General features: G+C 53.1%; 1 protein-coding gene across 1 annotated transcript in view; it reads right to left on the reverse strand.

Moving 5' to 3' along the window:
* RAF1 (Raf-1 proto-oncogene, serine/threonine kinase) overlaps positions 1 to 16,272 on the reverse strand; it is a 152,877-nt gene extending 136,605 nt beyond the window's left edge. Inside the window, exon 1 of the mRNA XM_068251799.1 lies at positions 16,164 to 16,272. The gene's annotated coding sequence lies outside the window, so the exon portion shown is untranslated. The remainder of the gene's footprint in view (positions 1 to 16,163) is intronic.
* Positions 16,273 to 22,344: the final 6,072 nt, after the last annotated feature.

The following is a 22,344-nucleotide window of genomic DNA, read 5'->3' on the forward strand; positions in this document are numbered from 1 at the left end:
CAGTGAGGAGCACTACAAGTCTCAGCAGTCAGTGAGGAGCACTACAAGTCTCAGCAGTCAGTGAGGAGCACTACAAGTCTCAGCAGTCAGTCAGTGAGGAGCACTACAAGTCTCAGCAGTCAGTGAGGGGCACTACAAGTCTCAGCAGTCAGTGAGGGGCACTACAAGTCTCAGCAGTCAGTGAGGAGCACTACAAGTCTCAGCAGTCAGTGAGGAGGCACTACAAGTCCTCAGTCAGTCAGTGAGGAGCACTACAAGTCTCAGCAGTCAGTGAGGGGCACTACAAGTCTCAGCAGAAGTCAGTGAGGAGCACTACAAGTCTCAGCAGTCAGTGAGGGCACTACAAGTCTCAGCAGTCAGTGAGGGAGCACTACAAGTCTCAGCAGTCAGTGAGGAGCACTACAAGTCTCAGCAGTCAGTGAGGAGCACTACAAGTCTCAGCAGTCAGTGAGGAGCACTACAAGTCTCAGCAGTCAGTCAGTGAGGAGCACTACAAGTCTCAGCAGTCAGTGAGGAGCACTACAAGTCTCAGCAGTCAGTGAGGAGCACTACAAGTCTCAGCAGTCAGTGAGGAGCACTACAAGTCTCAGCAGTCAGTGAGGAGCACTACAAGTCTCAGCAGTCAGTGAGGAGCACTACAAGTCTCAGCAGTCAGTGAGGAGCACTACAAGTCTCAGCAGTCAGTGAGGAGCACTACAAGTCTCAGCAGTCAGTGAGGAGCACTACAAGTCTCAGCAGTCAGTGAGGAGCACTACAAGTCTCAGCAGTCAGTGAGGAGCACTACAAGTCTCAGCAGTCAGTGAGGAGCACTACAAGTCTCAGCAGTCAGTGAGGAGCACTACAAGTCTCAGCAGTCAGTGAGGAGCACTACAAGTCTCAGCAGTCAGTGAGGAGCACTACAAGTCTCAGCAGTCAGTGAGGAGCACTACAAGTCTCAGCAGTCAGTGAGGAGCACTACAAGTCTCAGCAGTCAGTGAGGAGCACTACAAGTCTCAGCAGTCAGTGAGGAGCACTACAAGTCTCAGCAGTCAGTGAGGGGCACTACAAGTCTCAGCAGTCAGTGAGGAGCACTACAAGTCTCAGCAGTCAGTGAGGAGCACTACAAGTCTCAGCAGTCAGTGAGGAGCACTACAAGTCTCAGCAGTCAGTGAGGAGCACTACAAGTCTCAGCAGTCAGTGAGGAGCACTACAAGTCTCAGCAGTCAGTGAGGAGCACTACAAGTCTCAGCAGTCAGTGAGGAGCACTACAAGTCTCAGCAGTCAGTGAGGAGCACTACAAGTCTCAGCAGTCAGTGAGGAGCACTACAAGTCTCAGCAGTCAGTGAGGAGGCACTACAAGTCTCAGCAGTCAGTGAGGGGCACTACAAGTCTCAGCAGTCAGTGAGGGGCACTACAAGTCTCAGCAGTCAGTGAGGGGCACTACAAGTCTCAGCAGTCAGTGAGGGGCACTACAAGTCTCAGCAGTCAGTGAGGGGCACTACAAGTCTCAGCAGTCAGTGAGGGGCACTACAAGTCTCAGCAGTCAGTGAGGAGCACTACAAGTCTCAGCAGTCAGTGAGGAGCACTACAAGTCTCAGCAGTCAGTGAGGAGCACTACAAGTCTCAGCAGTCAGTGAGGAGCACTACAAGTCTCAGCAGTCAGTGAGGAGCACTACAAGTCTCAGCAGTCAGTGAGGGGCACTACAAGTCTCAGCAGTCAGTGAGGGAGCACTACAAGTCTCAGCAGTCAGTGAGGAGCACTACAAGTCTCAGCAGTCAGTGAGGAGCACTACAAGTCTCAGCAGTCAGTGAGGAGCACTACAAGTCTCAGCAGTCAGTGAGGAGCACTACAAGTCTCAGCAGTCAGTGAGGAGCACTACAAGTCTCAGCAGTCAGTCAGTGAGGAGCACTACAAGTCTCAGCAGTCAGTGAGGAGCACTACAAGTCTCAGCAGTCAGTGAGGGGCACTACAAGTCTCAGCAGTCAGTGAGGAGCACTACAAGTCTCAGCAGTCAGTGAGGAGCACTACAAGTCTCAGCAGTCAGTGAGGAGCACTACAAGTCTCAGCAGTCAGTGAGGAGCACTACAAGTCTCAGCAGTCAGTGAGGAGCACTACAAGTCTCAGCAGTCAGTGAGGAGCACTACAAGTCTCAGCAGTCAGTGAGGAGCACTACAAGTCTCAGCAGTCAGTGAGGAGCACTACAAGTCTCAGCAGTCAGTGAGGGGCACTACAAGTCTCAGCAGTCAGTCAGTGAGGAGCACTACAAGTCTCAGCAGTCAGTGAGGAGCACTACAAGTCTCAGCAGTCAGTGAGGAGCACTACAAGTCTCAGCAGTCAGTGAGGGGCACTACAAGTCTCAGCAGTCAGTGAGGGGCACTACAAGTCTCAGCAGTCAGTGAGGGGCACTACAAGTCTCAGCAGTCAGTGAGGAGCACTACAAGTCTCAGCAGTCAGTGAGGAGCACTACAAGTCTCAGCAGTCAGTCAGTGAGGAGCACTACAAGTCTCAGCAGTCAGTGAGGAGCACTACAAGTCTCAGCAGTCAGTCAGTGAGGAGCACTACAAGTCTCAGCAGTCAGTGAGGGGCACTACAAGTCTCAGCAGTCAGTGAGGGGCACTACAAGTCTCAGCAGTCAGTCAGTGAGGGGCACTACAAGTCTCAGCAGTCAGTGAGGGGCACTACAAGTCTCAGCAGTCAGTGAGGGGCACTACAAGTCTCAGCAGTCAGTGAGGGGCACTACAAGTCTCAGCAGTCAGTGAGGGGCACTACAAGTCTCAGCAGTCAGTGAGGAGCACTACAAGTCTCAGCAGTCAGTGAGGAGCACTACAAGTCTCAGCAGTCAGTGAGGAGCACTACAAGTCTCAGCAGGCAGTCAGTGAGCAGCACTACAAGTCTCAGCAGTCAGTGAGGAGCACTACAAGTCTCAGCAGTCAGTGAGGAGCACTACAAGTCTCAGCAGTCAGTGAGGAGCACTACAAGTCTCAGCAGTCAGTGAGGAGGCACTACAAGTCTCAGCAGTCAGTGAGGAGCACTACAAGTCTCAGCAGTCAGTGAGGAGCACTACAAGTCTCAGCAGTCAGTGAGGGGCACTACAAGTCTCAGCAGTCAGTGAGGAGCACGACTACAAGTCTCAGCAGTCAGTGAGGAGCACTACAAGTCTCAGCAGTCAGTGAGGGGCACTACAAGTCTCAGCAGTCAGTGAGGAGCACTACAAGTCTCAGCAGTCAGTGAGGGGCACTACAAGTCTCAGCAGTCAGTCAGTGAGGGGCACTACAAGTCTCAGCAGTCAGTGAGGGCACTACAAGTCTCAGCAGTCAGTGAGGAGCACTACAAGTCTCAGCAGTCAGTGAGGAGCACTACAAGTCTCAGCAGTCAGTGAGGAGCACTACAAGTCTCAGCAGTCAGTGAGGAGCACTACAAGTCTCAGCAGTCAGTGAGGAGCACTACAAGTCTCAGCAGTCAGTCAGTGAGGAGCACTACAAGTCTCAGCAGTCAGTCAGTGAGGGGCACTACAAGTCTCAGCAGTCAGTGAGGAGCACTACAAGTCTCAGCAGTCAGTGAGGGGCACTACAAGTCTCAGCAGTCAGTGAGGAGCACTACAAGTCTCAGCAGTCAGTCAGTGAGGAGCACTACAAGTCTCAGCAGTCAGTGAGGGGCACTACAAGTCTCAGCAGTCAGTGAGGAGCACTACAAGTCTCAGCAGTCAGTGAGGAGCACTACAAGTCTCAGCAGTCAGTGAGGAGCACTACAAGTCTCAGCAGTCAGTGAGGAGCACTACAAGTCTCAGCAGTCAGTGAGGAGCACTACAAGTCTCAGCAGTCAGTGAGGAGCACTACAAGTCTCAGCAGTCAGTGAGGAGCACTACAAGTCTCAGCAGTCAGTGAGGAGCACTACAAGTCTCAGCAGTCAGTCAGTGAGGAGCACTACAAGTCTCAGCAGTCAGTGAGGAGCACTACAAGTCTCAGCAGTCAGTGAGGAGCACTACAAGTCTCAGCAGTCAGTCAGTGAGGAGCACTACAAGTCTCAGCAGTCAGTGAGGAGCACTACAAGTCTCAGCAGTCAGTGAGGGGCACTACAAGTCTCAGCAGTCAGTCAGTGAGGGGCACTACAAGTCTCAGCAGTCAGTGAGGAGCACTACAAGTCTCAGCAGTCAGTGAGGGGCACTACAAGTCTCAGCAGTCAGTGAGGAGCACTACAAGTCTCAGCAGTCAGTGAGGAGCACTACAAGTCTCAGCAGTCAGTGAGGAGCACTACAAGTCTCAGCAGTCAGTGATGAGCACTACAAGTCTCAGCAGTCAGTCAGTGAGGAGCACTACAAGTCTCAGCAGTCAGTCAGTGAGGAGCACTACAAGTCTCAGCAATCAGTGAGGGGCACTACAAGTCTCAGCAGTCAGTGAGGGGCACTACAAGTCTCAGCAGTCAGTGAGGAGCACTACAAGTCTCAGCAGTCAGTGAGGAGCACTACAAGTCTCAGCAGTCAGTGAGGGGCACTACAAGTCTCAGCAGTCAGTCAGTGAGGAGCACTACAAGTCTCAGCAGTCAGTGAGGAGCACTACAAGTCTCAGCAGTCAGTGAGGGCACTACAAGTCTCAGCAGTCAGTGAGGAGCACTACAAGTCTCAGCAGTCAGTGAGGAGCACTACAAGTCTCAGCAGTCAGTGAGGAGCACTACAAGTCTCAGCAGTCAGTGAGGAGCACTACAAGTCTCAGCAGTCAGTCAGTGAGGAGCACTACAAGTCTCAGCAATCAGTGAGGGGCACTACAAGTCTCAGCAGTCAGTGAGGGGCACTACAAGTCTCAGCAGTCAGTGAGGAGCACTACAAGTCTCAGCAGTCAGTGAGGAGCACTACAAGTCTCAGCAGTCAGTGAGGAGCACTACAAGTCTCAGCAGTCAGTCAGTGAGGAGCACTACAAGTCTCAGCAGTCAGTGAGGAGCACTACAAGTCTCAGCAGTCAGTGAGGGGCACTACAAGTCTCAGCAGTCAGTCAGGAGGAGCACTACAAGTCTCAGCAGTCAGTGAGGAGCACTACAAGTCTCAGCAGTCAGTGAGGAGCACTACAAGTCTCAGCAGTCAGTGAGGAGCACTACAAGTCTCAGCAGTCAGTGAGGAGCACTACAAGTCTCAGCAGTCAGTGAGGAGCACTACAAGTCTCAGCAGTCAGTCAGGAGGAGCACTACAAGTCTCAGCAGTCAGTGAGGGGCACTACAAGTCTCAGCAGTCAGTGAGGAGCACTACAAGTCTCAGCAGTCAGTGAGGGGCACTACAAGTCTCAGCAGTCAGTGAGGAGCACTACAAGTCTCAGCAGTCAGTGAGGAGCACTACAAGTCTCAGCAGTCAGTGAGGAGCACTACAAGTCTCAGCAGTCAGTGAGGAGCACTACAAGTCTCAGCAGTCAGTGAGGAGCACTACAAGTCTCAGCAGTCAGTGAGGAGCACTACAAGTCTCAGCAGTCAGTGAGGAGCACTACAAGTCTCAGCAGTCAGTGAGGAGCACTACAAGTCTCAGCAGTCAGTGAGGGGCACTACAAGTCTCAGCAGTCAGTGAGGGGCACTACAAGTCTCAGCAGTCAGTGAGGGGCACTACAAGTCTCAGCAGTCAGTGAGGAGCACTACAAGTCTCAGCAGTCAGTGAGGAGCACTACAAGTCTCAGCAGTCAGTGAGGAGCACTACAAGTCTCAGCAGTCAGTGAGGGGCACTACAAGTCTCAGCAGTCAGTGAGGAGCACTACAAGTCTCAGCAGTCAGTGAGGAGCACTACAAGTCTGCAGCAGTCAGTGAGGAGCACTACAAGTCTCAGCAGTCAGTGAGGAGCACTACAAGTCTCAGCAGTCAGTGAGGAGCACTACAAGTCTCAGCAGTCAGTGAGGGGCACTACAAGTCTCAGCAGTCAGTGAGGAGCACTACAAGTCTCAGCAGTCAGTGAGGAGCACTACAAGTCTCAGCAGTCAGTGAGGGGCACTACAAGTCTCAGCAGTCAGTGAGGGGCACTACAAGTCTTAGCAGTCAGTCAGTGAGGAGCACTACAAGTCTCAGCAGTCAGTGAGGGGCACTACAAGTCTCAGCAGTCAGTGAGGGCACTACAAGTCTTAGCAGTCAGTCAGTGAGGAGCACTACAAGTCTCAGCAGTCAGTGAGGGGCACTACAAGTCTCAGCAGTCAGTCAGTGAGGAGCACTACAAGTCTCAGCAGTCAGTGAGGAGCACTACAAGTCTCAGCAGTCAGTGAGGGGCACTACAAGTCTCAGCAGTCAGTGAGGGGCACTACAAGTCTTAGCAGTCAGTCAGTGAGGAGCACTACAAGTCTCAGCAGTCAGTGAGGGGCACTACAAGTCTCAGCAGTCAGTGAGGGGCACTACAAGTCTAGCAGTCAGTGAGGAGCACTACAAGTCTCAGCAGTCAGTGAGGGGCACTACAAGTCTCAGCAGTCAGTGAGGAGCACTACAAGTCTTAGCAGTCAGTCAGTGAGGAGCACTACAAGTCTCAGCAGTCAGTGAGGGGCACTACAAGTCTCAGCAGTCAGTGAGGGGCACTACAAGTCTCAGCAGTCAGTCAGTGAGGAGCACTACAAGTCTCAGCAGTCAGTGAGGGGCACTACAAGTCTCAGCAGTCAGTGAGGGGCACTACAAGTCTCAGCAGTCAGTGAGGAGCACTACAAGTCTCAGCAGTCAGTGAGGGGCACTACAAGTCTCAGCAGTCAGTGAGGAGCACTACAAGTCTCAGCAGTCAGTGAGGAGCACTACAAGTCTCAGCAGTCAGTGAGGGGCACTACAAGTCTCAGCAGTCAGTGAGGAGCACTACAAGTCTCAGCAGTCAGTGAGGAGCACTACAAGTCTCAGCAGTCAGTGAGGAGCACTACAAGTCTCAGCAGTCAGTGAGGAGCACTACAAGTCTCAGCAGTCAGTGAGGGGCACTACAAGTCTCAGCAGTCAGTCAGTGAGGAGCACTACAAGTCTCAGCAGTCAGTGAGGAGCACTACAAGTCTCAGCAGTCAGTGAGGAGCACTACAAGTCTCAGCAGTCAGTGAGGGGCACTACAAGTCTCAGCAGTCAGTGAGGAGCACTACAAGTCTCAGCAGTCAGTGAGGAGCACTACAAGTCTCAGCAGTCAGTGAGGAGCACTACAAGTCTCAGCAGTCAGTGAGGGGCACTACAAGTCTCAGCAGTCAGTGAGGGGCACTACAAGTCTCAGCAGTCAGTGAGGAGCACTACAAGTCTCAGCAGTCAGTCAGTGAGGAGCACTACAAGTCTCAGCAGTCAGTGAGGGGCACTACAAGTCTCAGCAGTCAGTGAGGAGCACTACAAGTCTCAGCAGTCAGTGAGGAGCACTACAAGTCTCAGCAGTCAGTGAGGAGCACTACAAGTCTCAGCAGTCAGTGAGGAGCACTACAAGTCTCAGCAGTCAGTGAGGAGCACAACAAGTCTCAGCAGTCAGTGAGGAGCACTACAAGTCTCAGCAGTCAGTGAGGGGCACTACAAGTCTCAGCAGTCAGTCAGGAGGAGCACTACAAGTCTCAGCAGGCAGTCAGTGAGGAGCACTACAAGTCTCAGCAGGCAGTCAGTGAGGAGCACTAAAAGTCTCAGCAGTCAGTGAGGAGCACTACAAGTCTCAGCAGTCAGTGAGGAGCACTACAAGTCTCAGCAGTCAGTGAGGAGCACTACAAGTCTCAGCAGTCAGTGAGGAGCACTACAAGTCTCAGGCAGTCAGTGAGGAGCACTACAAGTCTCAGCAGTCAGTGAGGGGCACTACAAGTCTCAGCAGTCAGTGAGGGGCACTACAAGTCTCAGGCAGTCAGTGAGGAGCACTACAAGTCTCAGCAGCAGTCAGTGAGGAGCACTACAAGTCTCAGCAGTCAGTGAGGAGCACTACAAGTCTCAGCAGCAGTCAGTGAGGAGCACTACAAGTCTCAGCAGCAGTCAGTGAGGAGCACTACAAGTCTCAGCAGTCAGTGAGGAGCACTACAAGTCTCAGCAGTCAGTGAGGAGCACTACAAGTCTCAGCAGTCAGTCAGGAGGAGCACTACAAGTCTCAGCAGTCAGTGAGGAGCACTACAAGTCTCAGCAGTCAGTGAGGAGCACTACAAGTCTCAGCAGTCAGTGAGGAGCACTACAAGTCTCAGCAGTCAGTGAGGGAGCACTACAAGTCTCAGCAGTCAGTGAGGGGCACTACAAGTCTCAGCAGTCAGTGAGGAGCACTACAAGTCTCAGCAGTCAGTGAGGAGCACTACAAGTCTCAGCAGTCAGTGAGGAGCACTACAAGTCTCAGCAGTCAGTGAGGAGCACTACAAGTCTCAGCAGTCAGTGAGGAGCACTACAAGTCTCAGCAGTCAGTGAGGGGCACTACAAGTCTCAGCAGTCAGTGAGGAGCACTACAAGTCTCAGCAGTCAGTGAGGAGCACTACAAGTCTCAGCAGTCAGTGAGGGGCACTACAAGTCTCAGCAGTCAGTGAGGAGCACTACAAGTCTCAGCAGTCAGTGAGGGGCACTACAAGTCTCAGCAGTCAGTGAGGGGCACTACAAGTCTCAGCAGTCAGTGAGGAGCACTACAAGTCTCAGCAGTCAGTGAGGAGCACTACAAGTCTCAGCAGTCAGTGAGGAGCACTACAAGTCTCAGCAGTCAGTGAGGAGCACTACAAGTCTCAGCAGTCAGTGAGGAGCACTACAAGTCTCAGCAGCAGTCAGTGAGGAGCACTACAAGTCTCAGCAGTCAGTGAGGAGCACTACAAGTCTCAGCAGTCAGTGAGGAGCACTACAAGTCTCAGCAGTCAGTCAGTGAGGAGCACTACAAGTCTCAGCAGTCAGTCAGTGAGGAGCACTACAAGTCTCAGCAGTCAGTGAGGAGCACTACAAGTCTCAGCAGTCAGTGAGGAGCACTACAAGTCTCAGCAGTCAGTGAGGAGGCACTACAAGTCTCAGCAGTCAGTGAGGAGCACTACAAGTCTCAGCAGTCAGTGAGGGGCACTACAAGTCTCAGCAGCAGTCAGTGAGGAGCACTACAAGTCTCAGCAGTCAGTGAGGGGCACTACAAGTCTCAGCAGTCAGTCAGTGAGGAGCACTACAAGTCTCAGCAGTCAGTGAGGAGCACTACAAGTCTCAGCAGTCAGTGAGGGGCACTACAAGTCTCAGCAGTCAGTGAGGAGCACTACAAGTCTCAGCAGTCAGTGAGGAGCACTACAAGTCTCAGCAGTCAGTGAGGGGCACTACAAGTCTCAGCAGTCAGTGAGGGGCACTACAAGTCTCAGCAGTCAGTGAGGAGCACTACAAGTCTCAGCAGTCAGTGAGGGGCACTACAAGTCTCAGCAGTCAGTGAGGGGCACTACAAGTCTCAGCAGTCAGTGAGGGGCACTACAAGTCTCAGCAGTCAGTGAGGGGCACTACAAGTCTCAGCAGTCAGTGAGGGGCACTACAAGTCTCAGCAGTCAGTGAGGGGCACTACAAGTCTCAGCAGTCAGTGAGGGCACTACAAGTCTCAGCAGTCAGTGAGGGGCACTACAAGTCAGCAGTCAGTGAGGGCAAAGTCTCAGCAGTCAGTGAGGAGCACTACAAGTCTCAGCAGTCAGTGAGGGGCACTACAAGTCTCAGCAGTCAGTGAGGAGCACTACAAGTCTCAGCAGTCAGTGAGGAGCACTACAAGTCTCAGCAGTCAGTGAGGAGCACTACAAGTCTCAGCAGCAGTCAGTGAGGAGCACTACAAGTCTCAGCAGTCAGTGAGGAGCACTACAAGTCTCAGCAGTCAGTGAGGAGCACTACAAGTCTCAGCAGTCAGTGAGGGGCACTACAAGTCTCAGCAGTCAGTGAGGAGCACTACAAGTCTCAGCAGTCAGTGAGGAGCACTACAAGTCTCAGCAGTCAGTGAGGAGCACTACAAGTCTCAGCAGTCAGTGAGGAGCACTACAAGTCTCAGCAGTCAGTCAGTGAGGAGCACTACAAGTCTCAGCAGTCAGTCAGTGAGGAGCACTACAAGTCTCAGCAGTCAGTGAGGGGCACTACAAGTCTCAGCAGTCAGTGAGGAGCACTACAAGTCTCAGCAGTCAGTGAGGGGCACTACAAGTCTCAGCAGTCAGTGAGGGGCACTACAAGTCTCAGCAGTCAGTGAGGAGCACTACAAGTCTCAGCAGTCAGTGAGGGGCACTACAAGTCTCAGCAGTCAGTGAGCGGCACTACAAGTCTCAGCAGTCAGTGAGGAGCACTACAAGTCTCAGCAGTCAGTGAGGAGCACTACAAGTCTCAGCAGTCAGTGAGGGGCACTACAAGTCTCAGCAGTCAGTCAGTGAGGAGCACTACAAGTCTCAGCAGTCAGTGAGGAGCACTACAAGTCTCAGCAGTCAGTGAGGGGCACTACAAGTCTCAGCAGTCAGTCAGTGAGGAGCACTACAAGTCTCAGCAGTCAGTGAGGGGCACTACAAGTCTCAGCAGTCAGTGAGGGGCACTACAAGTCTCAGCAGTCAGTGAGGAGCACTACAAGTCTCAGCAGTCAGTGAGGAGCACTACAAGTCTCAGCAGTCAGTGAGGAGCACTACAAGTCTCAGCAGTCAGTGAGGAGCACTACAAGTCTCAGCAGTCAGTGAGGGGCACTACAAGTCTCAGCAGTCAGTGAGGGGCACTACAAGTCTCAGCAGTCAGTGAGGGGCACTACAAGTCTCAGCAGTCAGTGAGGGGCACTACAAGTCTCAGCAGTCAGTGAGGGGCACTACAAGTCTCAGCAGTCAGTGAGGGGCACTACAAGTCTCAGCAGTCAGTGAGGGGCACTACAAGTCTCAGCAGTCAGTGAGGGGCACTACAAGTCTCAGCAGTCAGTGAGGGGCACTACAAGTCTCAGCAGTCAGTGAGGAGCACTACAAGTCTCAGCAGTCAGTGAGGAGCACTACAAGTCTCAGCAGTCAGTGAGGAGCACTACAAGTCTCAGCAGTCAGTGAGGAGCACTACAAGTCTCAGCAGTCAGTGAGGAGCACTACAAGTCTCAGCAGTCAGTCAGTGAGGAGCACTACAAGTCTCAGCAGTCAGTGAGGGGCACTACAAGTCTCAGCAGTCAGTGAGGGGCACTACAAGTCTCAGCAGTCAGTGAGGGGCACTACAAGTCTCAGCAGTCAGTGAGGGGCACTACAAGTCTCAGCAGTCAGTGAGGGGCACTACAAGTCTCAGCAGTCAGTGAGGGGCACTACAAGTCTCAGCAGTCAGTGAGGAGCACTACAAGTCTCAGCAGTCAGTGAGGAGCACTACAAGTCTCAGCAGTCAGTGAGGAGCACTACAAGTCTCAGCAGTCAGTGAGGGGCACTACAAGTCTCAGCAGTCAGTGAGGGGCACTACAAGTCTCAGCAGTCAGTGAGGAGCACTACAAGTCTCAGCAGTCAGTGAGGGGCACTACAAGTCTCAGCAGTCAGTGAGGAGCACTACAAGTCTCAGCAGTCAGTGAGGAGCACTACAAGTCTCAGCAGTCAGTGAGGAGCACTACAAGTCTCAGCAGTCAGTGAGGAGCACTACAAGTCTCAGCAGTCAGTCAGTGAGGAGCACTACAAGTCTCAGCAGTCAGTGAGGAGCACTACAAGTCTCAGCAGTCAGAGAGGAGCACAACAAGTCTCAGCAGTCAGTCAGTGAGGAGCACAACAAGTCTCAGCAGTCAGTGAGGAGCACTACAAGTCTCAGCAGTCAGTGAGGGGCACTACAAGTCTCAGCAGTCAGAGAGGAGCACTACAAGTCTCAGCAGTCAGAGAGGAGCACTACAAGTCTCAGCAGTCAGTGAGGAGCACTACAAGTCTCAGCAGTCAGTGAGGAGCACTACAAGTCTCAGCAGTCAGTGAGGAGCACTACAAGTCTCAGCAGTCAGTGAGGAGCACTACAAGTCTCAGCAGTCAGTGAGGAGCACTACAAGTCTCAGCAGTCAGTGAGGAGCACTACAACTCTCAGCAGTCAGTGAGGAGCACTACAAGTCTCAGCAGTCAGTGAGGAGCACTACAAGTCTCAGCAGTCAGTGAGGAGCACAACAAGTCTCAGCAGTCAGTGAGGAGCACTACAAGTCTCAGCAGTCAGTGAGGAGCACTACAAGTCTCAGCAGTCAGTCAGTGAGGAGCACTACAAGTCTCAGCAGTCAGTGAGGAGCACTACAAGTCTCAGCAGTCAGTGAGGGGCACTACAAGTCTCAGCAGTCAGTGAGGGGCACTACAAGTCTCAGCAGTCAGTGAGGGGCACTACAAGTCTCAGCAGTCAGTGAGGGGCACTACAAGTCTCAGCAGTCAGTGAGGAGCACTACAAGTCTCAGCAGTCAGAGAGGAGCACTACAAGTCTCAGCAGTCAGTGAGGGGCACTACAAGTCTCAGCAGTCAGTGAGGAGCACTACAAGTCTCAGCAGTCAGTGAGGAGCACTACAAGTCCCAGCAGTCAGTGAGGAGCACTACAAGTCTCAGCAGTCAGTGAGGGGCACTACAAGTCTCAGCAGTCAGTGAGGAGCACTACAAGTCTCAGCAGTCAGTGAGGAGCACTACAAGTCCCAGCAGTCAGTGAGGAGCACTACAAGTCTCAGCAGTCAGTGAGGAGCACTACAAGTCTCAGCAGTCAGTGAGGAGCACTACAAGTCTTAGCAGTCAGTCAGTGAGGAGCACTACAAGTCCCAGCAGTCAGTGAGGGGCACTACAAGTCTCAGCAGTCAGTGAGGAGCACTACAGGTCTCAGCAGTCAGTGAGGAGCACTACAAGTCTCAGCAGTCAGTGAGGAGCACTACAAGTCTCAGCAGTCAGTGAGGGGCACTACAAGTCTCAGCAGTCAGTGAGGAGCACTACAAGTCTCAGCAGTCAGTCAGTGAGGAGCACTACAAGTCTCAGCAGTCAGTGAGGAGCACTACAAGTCTCAGCAGTCAGTGAGGAGCACTACAAGTCTCAGCAGTCAGTCAGTGAGGAGCACTACAAGTCTCAGCAGTCAGTGAGGAGCACTACAAGTCTCAGCAGTCAGTGAGGAGCACTACAAGTCTCAGCAGTCAGTGAGGAGCACTACAAGTCTCAGCAGTCAGTGAGGAGCACTACAAGTCTCAGCAGTCAGTGAGGAGCACTACAAGTCTCAGCAGTCAGTGAGGAGCACTACAAGTCTCAGCAGTCAGTGAGGAGCACTACAAGTCTCAGCAGTCAGTGAGGAGCACTACAAGTCTCAGCAGTCAGTGAGGAGCACTACAAGTCTCAGCAGTCAGTGAGGAGCACTACAAGTCTCAGCAGTCAGTGAGGAGCACAACAAGTCTCAGCAGTCAGTGAGGAGCACTACAAGTCTCAGCAGTCAGTCAGTGAGGAGCACTACAAGTCTCAGCAGTCAGTGAGGAGCACTACAAGTCTCAGCAGTCAGTGAGGGGCACTACAAGTCTCAGCAGTCAGTGAGGGGCACTACAAGTCTCAGCAGTCAGTGAGGGGCACTACAAGTCTCAGCAGTCAGTGAGGAGCACTACAAGTCTCAGCAGTCAGAGAGGAGCACTACAAGTCTCAGCAGTCAGTGAGGGGCACTACAAGTCTCAGCAGTCAGTGAGGAGCACTACAAGTCTCAGCAGTCAGTGAGGAGCACTACAAGTCCCAGCAGTCAGTGAGGAGCACTACAAGTCTCAGCAGTCAGTGAGGGGCACTACAAGTCTCAGCAGTCAGTGAGGAGCACTACAAGTCTCAGCAGTCAGTGAGGGGCACTACAAGTCTCAGCAGTCAGTGAGGAGCACTACAAGTCCCAGCAGTCAGTGAGGAGCACTACAAGTCTCAGCAGTCAGTGAGGGGCACTACAAGTCTCAGCAGTCAGTGAGGAGCACTACAAGTCTCAGCAGTCAGTGAGGAGCACTACAAGTCTCAGCAGTCAGTGAGGGGCACTACAAGTCTCAGCAGTCAGTGAGGAGCACTACAAGTCTCAGCAGTCAGTCAGTGAGGAGCACTACAAGTCTCAGCAGTCAGTGAGGAGCACTACAAGTCTCAGCAGTCAGTGAGGAGCACTACAAGTCTCAGCAGTCAGTCAGTGAGGAGCACTACAAGTCTCAGCAGTCAGTGAGGAGCACTACAAGTCTCAGCAGTCAGTGAGGGGCACTACAAGTCTCAGCAGTCAGTGAGGAGCACTACAAGTCTCAGCAGTCAGTGAGGAGCACTACAAGTCTCAGCAGTCAGTGAGGAGCACTACAAGTCTCAGCAGTCAGTCAGTGAGGGGCACTACAAGTCTCAGCAGTCAGTGAGGAGCACTACAAGTCTCAGCAGTCAGTGAGGGGCAGTGAGGAGCACTACAAGTCTCAGCAGTCAGTGAGGGGCACTACAAGCCTCAGCAGTCAGTGAGGAGCACTACAAGTCTCAGCAGTCAGTCAGTGAGGAGCACTACAAGTCTCAGCAGTCAGTGAGGAGCACTACAAGTCTCAGCAGTCAGTCAGTGAGGAGCACTACAAGTCTCAGCAGTCAGTGAGGAGCACTACAAGTCTCAGCAGTCAGTGAGGAGCACTACAAGTCTCAGCAGTCAGTGAGGAGCACTACAAGTCTCAGCAGTCAGTCAGTGAGAAGCACTACAAGTCTCAGCAGTCAGTGAGGAGCACTACAAGTCTCAGCAGTCAGTGAGGAGCACTACAAGTCTCAGCAGTCAGTGAGGAGCACTACAAGTCTCAGCAGTCAGTGAGGAGCACTACAAGTCTCAGCAGTCAGTGAGGAGCACTACAAGTCTCAGCAGTCAGTGAGGAGCACTACAAGTCTCAGCAGTCAGTCAGTGAGGAGCACTACAAGTCTCAGCAGTCAGTCAGTGAGGAGCACTACAAGTCTCAGCAGTCAGTGAGGGGCACTACAAGTCTCAGCAGTCAGTGAGGAGCACTACAAGTCTCAGCAGTCAGTCAGTGAGGAGCACTACAAGTCTCAGCAGTCAGTGAGGGGCACTACAAGTCTCAGCAGTCAGTGAGGAGCACTACAAGTCTCAGCAGTCAGTCAGTGAGGAGCACTACAAGTCTCAGCAGTCAGTCAGTGAGGAGCACTACAAGTCTCAGCAGTCAGTGAGGAGCACTACAAGTCTCAGCAGTCAGTGAGGAGCACTACAAGTCTCAGCAGTCAGTGAGGAGCACTACAAGTCTCAGCAGTCAGTCAGTGAGGAGCACTACAAGTCTCAGCAGTCAGTGAGGGGCACTACAAGTCTCAGCAGTCAGTGAGGGGCACTACAAGTCTCAGCAGTCAGTGAGGAGCACTACAAGTCTCAGCAGTCAGTCAGTGAGGAGCACTACAAGTCTCAGCAGTCAGTGAGGAGCACTACAAGTCTCAGCAGTCAGTGAGGGGCACTACAAGTCTCAGCAGTCAGTGAGGAGCACTACAAGTCTCAGCAGTCAGTCAGTGAGGAGCACTACAAGTCTCAGCAGTCAGTGAGGAGCACTACAAGTCTCAGCAGTCAGTGAGGGGCACTACAAGTCTCAGCAGTCAGTGAGGAGCACTACAAGTCTCAGCAGTCAGTGAGGAGCACTACAAGTCTCAGCAGTCAGTGAGGAGCACTACAAGTCTCAGCAGTCAGTGAGGGGCACTACAAGTCTCAGCAGTCAGTGAGGAGCACTACAAGTCTCAGCAGTCAGTCAGTGAGGAGCACTACAAGTCTCAGCAGTCAGTGAGGAGCACTACAAGTCTCAGCAGTCAGTGAGGGGCACTACAAGTCTCAGCAGTCAGCCAGTGAGGAGCACTACAAGTCTCAGCAGTCAGTGAGGAGCACTACAAGTCTCAGCAGTCAGTGAGGGGCACTACAAGTCTCAGCAGTCAGTGAGGAGCACTACAAGTCTCAGCAGTCAGTGAGGAGCACTACAAGTCTCAGCAGTCAGTGAGGAGCACTACAAGTCTCAGCAGTCAGTCAGTGAGGAGCACTACAAGTCTCAGCAGTCAGTGAGGAGCACTACAAGTCTCAGCAGTCAGTGAGGAGCACTACAAGTCTCAGCAGTCAGTGATGGGCACTACAAGTCTCAGCAGTCAGTCAGTGAGGGGCACTACAAGTCTCAGCAGTCAGTCAGTGAGGAGCACTACAAGTCTCAGCAGTCAGTGAGGAGCACTACAAGTCTCAGCAGTCAGTGAGGAGCACTACAAGTCTCAGCAGTCAGTCAGTGAGGAGCACTACAAGTCTCAGCAGTCAGTGAGGAGCACTACAAGTCTCAGCAGTCAGTGATGCTCGGTAGCCCCTCCCTCTGTCCTCTCAGGCTCGGTAGCCCCTCCCCCCGGCTCGCTGGCCCCTCCCCCGGTACCTTAGGCTCGGTTGTCCCGGCAGGCCGCGCGGCGTCCCCTCAGTCACCGGATCTCGCGCACAGCCCGGAGGGGGAGGACGCCTCCATTAGTAAACATCACTAGAGTGCGGGGAGCTCCTCCTCCTCTAGCGTTACGCCTGCTAGCCCCGCCCTCTCGTAACAGCTCCGCCCCTCCGACCTATTCTCAGCTGCTACAGGAAGGACACGCCCTTATACAGCTGATTGGCACGTCTTCAGTCGCTAGCACGCCCCGTGCTTGGTCTTAACCCCGCCCACACGTGCTTTTCCCTTCCCAGGCATGTCCCGCAAACCCCGCCCATCGAGAATGGAAGTTTTTCTTAAAGGGAAACGACACTTTACTGGAGAAGGGAAACTTTTTTCAGCTATTTCATGTTTTTCACTAGAATTATTGCCAGTCGTGATAGAGACCTGTGTACACGTGTTTGTATGTCCCATCCCAGCACAGCCATCCCTCAGTGTTCCCAGCGGAGGCTGGCAGAGAGACTGACATTATTCTCCATAGGCTGATGTCATCTCATAGCTGGAAAGTGAGCAGATCAGCCCAACTGCATCCAATCCTGACCGACCTCATGTTAATCTGCACACAGGAGGCAATATGATCTAGTCAGGAATGCTGGCAGATATAAAGCTAAGTACACACCTGAGATAAAAGTCTGGAAAATAAAAGATCACAGACCAATTTTACCACCTCCATGTACTATGAGAGCCATACTACATGACAGTGTGAACATCCGGTGGATCTGATGTGCAGATGAATGTCAGTTAAACAAGGTGTGTATGAGGATCTGCAGATATCATAGACTATGAATGTATTTTGTAAGAACGGATCTTTTGCATAATTGCATGTGTGCAGCATCTGAGGCAAGATCAGACTTTCAAACCTCTGCGACAGATAAATTCCTCAGTTTTCAGAGATTTTTATCTGATGTGTGTACTCAGCTTAATAGAATAGACTGTGTAGGTATGGCTCTCATACTACATGGAAGGGGGTAAGATTTCTGTCTGATGGGGAGTGCAGCTCCATAGAATAGACTGTGTAGGTATGGCTCTCATACTACATGGAAGGGGGTAAGATTTCTGTCTGATGGGGAGTGCAGCTCCATAGAATAGACTGTGTAGGTGTGGCTCTCATACTACATGGAAGGGGGTAAGATCTCTGTCTGATGGGGAGTGCAGCTCCATAGAATAGACTGTGTAGGTGTGGCTCTCATACTACATGGAAGGGGGTAAGATTTCTGTCTGATGGGGAGTGCAGCACCATAGAATAGACTGTGTAGGTATGGCTCTCATACTACATGGAAGGGGGTAAGATTTCTGTCTGATGGGGAGTGCAGCTCCATAGAATAGACTGTGTAGGTGTGGCTCTCATACTACATGGAAGGGGGTAAGATTTCTGTCTGATGGGGAGTGCAGCACCATAGAATAGACTGTGTAGGTATGGCTCTCATACTACATGGAAGGGGGTAAAATTGGTCTGCATCTTTTATTTTCCAAAGACTTTTATCTCAGGTGTGTACTTAGCTTAAAGGAATGATCCGCAGTAAAATAAAAAAAAACGTTCCACTTACCTGGGACTTCCTCCAGCCCGGGGCAGCCGTCCTGTGCCCCGGTCGCAGCTCCGGTGGCTCCTGGTCCTCTTCGCCGAGGGAGCCGACCTCGCCAGGTCGGGTTCCGGGTCGGCCTCTTCTGCGCTCCACGGTGCGGGTCACGTGGTCCTGCAGACGTCATCTGGACGCTGCTGCGCAGCCCCAGTAGCTCTGCGCAGTAGCGTCCAGATGACGTCGGCCGGACCACGTGACCCCCGCGGTGGAGCGCAGAGGTGGCCGACCCGGAGCCCGACCTGGCGAGGTCGGCTCCGCCGGCGAAGAGGACCAGGAGCCACCGGAGCTGCGACCGGGGCACAGGACGGCTGCACCGGGCTGGAGGAAGTCCCAGGTAAGTGGAATTTTTTTTTATTTTACCGCGGATCATTCCTTTAAGGGTGAATTATGGGTAATTAGGGCTCCTGCTCCATGCTGCAGTGAGTGCATTCCTGCACCGTCTCTGGGTGAGGCCTGCCTCCTGTGGGAGAGAAGATATTTACAAATGTCTCATGGCAACAGAGTATGAGGTCCTAAAGAAGAAGATGAGCAACTCCCCCCCCCCCCCCATACCAGGCCCCAAGTAACAGACCCCAGTAACAGACCCCAGTAACAGACCCTAGTAACAGACCCCAGTAACAGACCCCAGTAGCAGACCCCAGTAACGGACCCCAGTAGCAGACCCCAGTAGCAGACCCCAGTAACGGACCCCAGTAGCAGACCCCAGTAACGGACCCCAGTAGCAGACCCTAGTAACAGACCCCAGTAGCAGGCCCCAGTAACAGACCCCAGTAGCAGACCCAAGTAACAGACCCCAGTAACAGACCCCAAGTAACGGACCCCAGTAGCAGACCCCAGTAACAGACCCCAGTAACAGACCCCAGTAGCAGACCCCAGTAGCAGACCCCAGTAACAGACCCCAGTAACGGACCCCAGTAGCAGACCCCAGTAACAGACCCCAGTAACAGACCCTAGTAACAGACCCCAGTAACAGACCCCAGTAGCAGACCCAAGTAACAGACCCCAGTAACAGACCCCAGTAACAGACCCCAGTAACAAACCCCAGTAACAGACCCCAGTAGCAGACCCCAGTAACAGACCCCAGTAACAGACCCCAGTAACAGACCCCAGTAGCAGGCCCCAGTAACAGACCCCAGTAACAGACCCCAGTAACAGACCCCAGTAACAGACCCCAGTAGCAGGCCCCAGTAACGGACCCCAGTAACAGACCCCAGTAGCAGACCCCAGTAACAGACCCCAGTAGCAGGCCCCAAGTAACAGACCCCAGTAACAGACCCCAGTAACGGACCCCAGTAGCAGACCCCAGTAACGGACCCTAGTAACAGACCCCAGTAACAGACCCCAGTAGCAGACCCCAGTAACAGACCCCAGTAGCAGACCCAAGTAACAGACCCCAGTAGCAGACCCCAGTAACAGACCCCAGTAACTGACCCCAGTAACAGACCCCAGTAACAGACCCCAGTAACAGACCCCAGTAACAGACCCCAGTAACAGACCCCAGTAACAGACCCCAGTAACAGACCCCAGTAACAGACCCCAGTAACAGACCCCAGTAACAGACCCCAGTAACAGACCCTAGTAACAGACCCCAGTAACAAACCCCAGTAACAGACCCTAGTAACAGACCCAAGTAACAGACCCCAGTAGCAGGCCCCAGTAACAGACCCCAGTAACAGACCCTAGTAACAGACCCCAGTAACAAACCCCAGTAACAGACCCTAGTAACAGACCCCAGTAACAAACCCCAGTAACAGACCCCAGTAACAAACCCCAGTAACAGACCCCAGTAGCAGGCCCCAAGTAACAGACCCCAGTAACAGACCCTAGTAACAGACCCTAGTAACAGACCCCAGTAACAGACCCCAGTAACAGACCCCAGTAACAGACCCTAGTAACAGACCCCAGTAACAAACCCCAGTAACAGACCCTAGTAACAGACCCCAGTAACAGACCCCAGTAACAGACCCCAGTAACAGACCCCAGTAACAAACCCCAGTAACAAACCCAGTAACAGACCCCAGTAACAGACCCCAGTAACAGACCCCAGTAACAGACCCCAGTAGCAGACCCCAGTAACAGACCCCAGTAACAGACCCCAGTAACAGACCCCAGTAGCAGACACCAGTAGCAGACCCCAGTAACAAACCCCAGTAACAGACCCCAGTAGCAGACCCCAGTAACAGACCCCAGTAACAGACCCCAGTAGCAGACCCCAGTAACAGACCCCAGTAGCAGACCCCAGTAACAGACCCCAGTAACAGACCCTAGTAACAGACCCCAGTAACAGACCCCAGTAGCAGACCCCAGTAACAGACCCCAGTAACAGACCCTAGTAACAGACCCCAGTAACAGACCCCAGTAGCAGACACCAGTAGCAGACCCCAGTAGCAGACCCCAGTAGCAGACCCCAGTAACAGACCCCAGTAGCAGGCCCCAAGTAACAGACCCCAGTAGCAGGCCCCAGTAACTGACCCCAGTAACAGACCCCAGTAACAGACCCCAGTAACAGACCCCAGTAACAGACCCAAGTAACAGACCCCAGTAGCAGGCCCCAGTAGCAGACCCCAGTAACAGACCCCAGTAACAGACACCAGTAGCAGACACCAGTAGCAGACCCCAGTAACAGACCCTAGTAACAGACCCCAGTAACAGACCCCAGTAACAGACCCCAGTAGCAGACCCCAGTAACAGACCCCAGTAGCAGACCCTAGTAACAGACCCCAGTAACGGACCCCAGTAACAGACCCCAGTAACAGACCCCAGTAGCAGACCCCAGTAACAGACCCCAGTAACAGACCCTAGTAACAGACCCCAGTAACGGACCCCAGTAACGGACCCCAGTAACAAACCCCAGTAACAGACCCCAGTAGCAGACGCCAGTAACAGACCCCAGTAACAGACACCAGTAGCAGACCCCAGTAACAGACCCCAGTAGCAGACCCCAGTAACAGACCCCAGTAACAGACCCCAGTAGCAGACCCCAGTAACAGACCCCAGTAGCAGGCCCCAGTAACTGACCCCAGTAACAGACCCCAGTAACAGACCCCAGTAACAGACCCCAGTAACAGACCCAAGTAACAGACCCCAGTAACAGACCCCAGTAACAGACCCCAGTAACAGACCCCAGTAACAGACCCCAGTAGCAGACCCCAGTAACAGACCCCAGTAGCAGGCCCCAAGTAACAGACCCCAGTAACAGACCCCAGTAACAGACCCCAGTAACAGACCCCAGTAACAGACCCCAGTAACAGACCCCAGTAGCAGACCCCAGTAACAGACCCCAGTAGCAGGCCCCAGTAACTGACCCCAGTAACAGACCCCAGTAACAGACCCAAGTAACAGACCCCAGTAACAGACCCCAGTAACAGACCCAAGTAACAGACCCCAGTAACAGACCCCAGTAACAGACCCCAGTAACAGACCCCAGTAACAGACCCCAGTAACAGACCCCAGTAACAGACCCCAGTAACAGACCCAAGTAACAGACCCCAGTAACAGACCCCAGTAGCAGACCCTAGTAACAGACCCCAGTAACAAACCCCAGTAACAGACCCCAGTAGCAGACACCAGTAGCAGACCCCAGTAACAGACCCCAGTAGCAGACCCCAGTAGCAGACCCCAGTAGCAAACCCCAGTAGCAGGCCCCAGTAACAGACCCCAGTAGCAGACCCCAGTAGCAGACACCAGTAACAGACGCCAGTAGCAGACCCCAGTAGCAGGCCCCAGTAACAGACCCCAGTAACAGACCCCAGTAGCAGACCCCAGTAACAGACCCCAGTAGCAGACCCCAGTAGCAGACACCAGTAACAGACGCCAGTAGCAGACCCCAGTAGCAGACCCCAAGTAACAGACCCCAGTAGCAGACCCCAGTAACAGGCCCCAGTAACAGGCCCCAGTAGCAGACCCCAGTAACGGACCCCAGTAACAGACCCCAGTAGCAGACCCCAGTAACAGACCCCAGTAACAGACCCTAGTAACAGACCCCAGTAGCAGACCCCAGTAACAGACCCCAGTAGCAGACACCAGTAGCAGACCCCAGTAACAGACCCCAGTAACAGACCCCAGTAACAGACCCCAGTAACAAACCCCAGTAACAGACCCCAGTAGCAGACCCCAGTAACAGACCCCAGTAACAGACCCCAGTAGCAGACCCCAGTAACAGACCCCAGTAGCAGACACCAGTAGCAGACCCTAGTAACAGACCCCAGTAGCAGACACCAGTAGCAGACCCAGTAACAGACCCCAGTAACAGACCCCAGTAACAGACCCCAGTAGCAGGCCCCAAGTAACAGACCCCAGTAACAGACCCCAGTAACAGACCCCAGTAGCAGACCCCAGTAACACACCCCAGTAACAGACCCCAGTAACAGACCCCAGTAACAGACCCCAGTAACAGACCCCAGTAGCAGACACCAGTAGCAGACCCTAGTAACAGACCCCAGTAACAGACCCCAGTAACAGACCCCAGTAGCAGACCCCAGTAACAGACCCTAGTAACAGACCCCAGTAACAAACCCCAGTAACAGACCCCAGTAACAGACCCCAGTAGCAGACCCCAG

Source organism: Hyperolius riggenbachi, chromosome 9 (genome assembly GCF_040937935.1).
Source record: "Hyperolius riggenbachi isolate aHypRig1 chromosome 9, aHypRig1.pri, whole genome shotgun sequence".
Classification (NCBI taxonomy): Eukaryota; Metazoa; Chordata; class Amphibia; order Anura; family Hyperoliidae; genus Hyperolius; species Hyperolius riggenbachi.